This window comes from Octopus bimaculoides, chromosome 20, assembly GCF_001194135.2.
Source record: "Octopus bimaculoides isolate UCB-OBI-ISO-001 chromosome 20, ASM119413v2, whole genome shotgun sequence".
NCBI lineage: Eukaryota > Metazoa > Mollusca > Cephalopoda > Octopoda > Octopodidae > Octopus > Octopus bimaculoides.
Genome location: NC_069000.1, coordinates 35159776 through 35164646, shown reverse-complemented (window position 1 = coordinate 35164646; position 4871 = coordinate 35159776).

Genomic DNA, 4871 nt, shown 5'->3' with positions numbered 1-4871 from the left:
CAAAGTGAATGCTTTACACTGTAATTGCTTCGGTTTCAACACACGGTCTCAGATCAAGTAATCTACCGGACAAGTACAATTTCGAAATCACGCACATACGCATGCGCGTGCACACACATAAAGTATATAAAGATATAGGTTTTTTTTTATTATGTCCAGGAACTCTTAAGGTCTGTTGCCCGGTTTCATTGGTATGTATAAGTGGCCGAGATCATTCCCTTGGATAGGACGCTAGTCCGTTGCAGGATTCAAGGCCAGCAATTTATAGCACCGCGGAACCCTCCCTTCCCCTCTGACTTTCAGTGTCACGTCTCCGACCGTAATGGTTTCCACAATACTTTCAATATCTTCTAGGGCAACCTGTATTACCATGTCCGGGCTCTGCCCTTGCCAGTTTCTGTAGGGTATTCTGGTGGCCTGCAGGACCACTACCTTTTCCTCTATGCCTAGCAGTATGGCAGCCACCAGCCAGGCTACATTCACTTCTGGGGGTATGTCTTCTATCCTAAACCTGGAAGCACGTCTCTCAAGGTATACGGGTAGAAGCACCACTTCTTCAGCTTGTAATGGTGTAGCTGAGTGCAGTCTGGCGGTAGCTGTATCACGAAACTGCTCCTCCACCGTTCCGCACTTTCTTCCCCTGGCAAGGTATGAAATCCCGTGCCAGACTGGTCTCAACGCCTTTTCAACTTGTGCCTCCGACACCGCTTCTATTTTTTCTTGTTGCCACCGCGTATGTCCTGTAAATAATTGTCCTCTCATTTTCATCCTTTAACATTTCTTTGGGGATGAACACCTTCACATCGTTCCTCTCCCTTTTAAGTATTCTTCTAGGCTTACGTCTTCCATTTTTCCTTTTGCCACTGTAGCACAGTTCTTTGTTTCCATTTCCTTGTTGATTCTTTTCAAATATTTTACCATTTATTCTTCAGACGACATAAAGTCTGAAGAAGAAGAAGAACTCAAATTTTCACAACTCATTACACGACTTCCCTCCATTAAACAAGAGGGAAAACGTCGCACCGCTAAGACAGCTCAAAAACACCAGTGTTACACACAAAGACAGTAGTTTAAATAACCAAAACGATAAACCGGAAGCAAGCTTCTTACCACGCAGTTCCGCCTGCACCTGTGTGTGTGTGTGTGTGTATGTGTATGCGTGTGTGTGATAATTACAGTTCAAAGAACATGGTGATAAGCAATCAATTCACACTGTAGTGTTATTGCGTATCATTACATATCAGTTCTTTCTTTATTCCCTTCCAATCCTCCTGATCTTACCCTTTTCTATCCTGGAACTCTTACAGGAACCACACACACACACACACACACACACACACACACGCAGGTTACACGTAGAGACAATAAAAGCGAAAGTATATCCCACGTGACAAAACTCTCACGCGCCAAGAAGCGTAATGGAAAAAGAGAACAATAAAAGGCTTTTTCTTTACTTAATTTTCGATATAGATGTAATTTATTTCTTTTTATAAATAAAAAAAAGATTGATTCAAAATTGTTAGTGGTGGGCGAGAAGAAAAACAATTTACAAAGAAGGAAAATATTCAAACGATAAAAGTCATGAAAGTAAAAATAATTACAGGGAAAATTTTCTGCAGTCAATTGAACTTATAGATAGAAGAAAGAGCATTATTATCAAGACATCTTATTTTACATTATTTCGTTTCAGTTTTTATTTTATGCTTTTTTTTTTAATATTGCGTTCTATATTTTCACAAATTCTCATGATTGTTTCGAGTAGATAGATAGATAGATAGATAGATAGATAATAGTTATACAGATTGATAATTTAATAGACATACAGAGAAATACCAGGCAAAAAGATAAACTGACAGAAAGAAATGTTTGTGTATATCTATATATATATATATATATGAGCACACACACACATATATATATATGCATATATACACACACGCACACACACACACACACACACACACACACATATATATATATATATATATATATATATATATATATATATATATATATATACATACATGCATATATACATATACATATATATATGTAATGTATATATATGTATACATGTATGTACCTATGTATGCATATAGATAGATAGATAGATAGATAGATAGATAGATAGCTATTATTGTGATGCCTTTCAAGTTTTAATGACACCGGCTTTGAGATTTTATGTTCGTTTAAACTTTCATCTCGAGCTACACTCCTTCAGAAAATGCAGGACTACTTGTTCTTGAGTCAACCCCAGATTTCGTTTTGTGTTTTTTTTGTTTGTTTTTGTTTTTGTTTTTTTTTATCACTTCTAGTACGCTTAATTAGAAATTCGAAACGAATGTTTAAGTATTAAGAGATGCTCGTTTACATCCGAAATTTTCAATAAACATTGAGTCACATTTTCTTTTAAATAAATTATCTGGAAAATCAAACCCACCTTATCGAAAATAATCTTTATGATTTGAAGAATTAATAGTTATCATACTGCACTGATGGAAACAGAGACCAATTTTCAATAATCACTCTTCTAATAAATACCGTTGTGGATTTCCATATTTCTTATCAGGCAAAAGGAAAAATTGTAATAATTTTGAAGCTATCTCCTCTAGTTACAATATGGCGCTAGGTAGACCTACAAATGATTTAAATCTGCATGTAGAAAATAATCATAACCAAGAAAATATTTTGTGGAACAAAATTTTCATTAACAGAAAGTGAATAATAAAATGAATATTTAATTAGATAGTCATGGCCAAGTTTATTCTTACTGACTCTACTTTCTGTGATCATTCATTTGAACTGGTTAAACTTCCAGATTGTGAAGTATTAAACTAAATATAGTCTATGTTATAAAATCTGCAATGCTATATGTAAACATCTGTTTAAAAATAGTTTTAAACAGATTTTTGACTTTATATTATTACGATTCCCATAGAATTAAGATAAACATGTTTGTTATCATTATTTGCGGTATGGAGAGGCACATAATGATTCTTTCTAATTTTGGTACAAGGTCATTAATTTTTGAAGGTAAGGCAAGCCATAGGAAGCCGATTACATCGATCACAGTACTTATCTGGTACTTTTTAATCAATCTGGGGAGGATGACAGGTGAAGTCGATCTCGGAGGAATTTGAACTCAGAACGTAAAGAATCAGAACAAATGTCGCTAAGTATTTCGTCCGACACGCTAACAATTCTCCCAGCTTGCCGCCTTAAGCGTAGATCAGTTATAATGGGAGTGGATATAAGTCGATTACATCGACACCAGTGCTTAACTGGTACTTATTTTATCGACCCAAAAAGGATGAAAGGTAAAGTCAACCTCGGTGAAATTTGAACTCAGAGAACAAAAAACGGATGAAATGCCGCTAAGCATTTTGCCCAGCGCATTAAGGATTCGTCCAGTTCGCAGTCTTGCGGGTTGACCAGTAATAATATTTTGTAATATAGATTTGAAGAATGAGCATTGACCATTACAGACTTCAATATCTAACTGGTACTATGTTTTATCCATTTTGGAAGGGTAACAAAGTTAATATGATAATATGGCATAAAGCCAAGGGAGATAACTACATATCACAAGGTATTTTGTCTACCGCTTTCTCGATTACATCGAATCACAGATTACCCTTATAGTATATATGACAATTTAAAATGATTTCCTTATTGAAAAACAAACTCAAGTGAGACAACTAAATACCATAAGGCATTGTCAGCTGCTTTATCGATAATAACAAATCACAGATAACCTTTGTAGTAAATATAACATTTTTTAAAGGCTTTCTTTTTGGAGCGCAAAGCCTGAGGAAATAATTAAATATCACAAGGCTTTCATCCATCGATTATATCAAAACACAAATCACTCTTATAGTAAATATAACATATCTTAAAAGATATAATTTATTTGAAAATAGAAATGGATTCATTCGTTTACCACTGAATACTTCGTCTTGAAATAGCGAGCTTGTCGAGAGAAACATAACTCGATAGAGCATGAAGTTTTACTCTCCGTATTAACGAGACTATAGTCGGAAATCGTAGGGTTCACAGGAGTGAAATGAGTGAACACAAGAATTGAATTGATGTCTCAAAGACTTATTTCATGGAACTTTAGTGCTCCCACTGGTCTTAAGAGCTCAACATTTTGTTTGGTTCTCTATAAAGAAATAAAAAGTACAAGAATCCATTTAAGGCCTTTCCGTTATACACGTGCACTTAATCAACACAATTTGTGAAGAAATTTTTATTGATATATTTATTATATAACCGGGAACCAATTTTAAACGGACTGACTGGAAGGCAGGTATTTAATTTATATTCTGATAAGTACGTACATACATACATACAATTATGTACAATTATGTATATACATATTTATATATATAATTAATTATGTACACATATATACTTAATTATGTACATATATATATATATATAATATATTTGTATATATGATAATCAGACTCCAAAGAGGCTGTTGTTGGTCTGTAGTAAAATCCATAAAAAGCGTACAGTGAACTTGCCGTGAGGAGTGGTGGCCAGTCTTTTATTTTTTTGTAAATTAAATGTAAAATTCTGCTGTCTCTTATTAATTTCTCTCATTTCGACTTTTCTCCTGAAGAAAGACTATATTCGAAGCGTTAGATTTTCTACTCCTCACGTCAATTTACATGTACTCTTTTTACCGATTTTACTACACAATAAATATGTTTATGTATAGATATTATATATACATACACAGACGTATGTTTTAAGTCTCGAACAGGAATCAAATACATTATGGTCAAGGAAATACTCAATACTTTACATATGTAGAATCAAAATTTAATATCTTGGATAGGTTATGCCCTACAGTTATTCAGTTG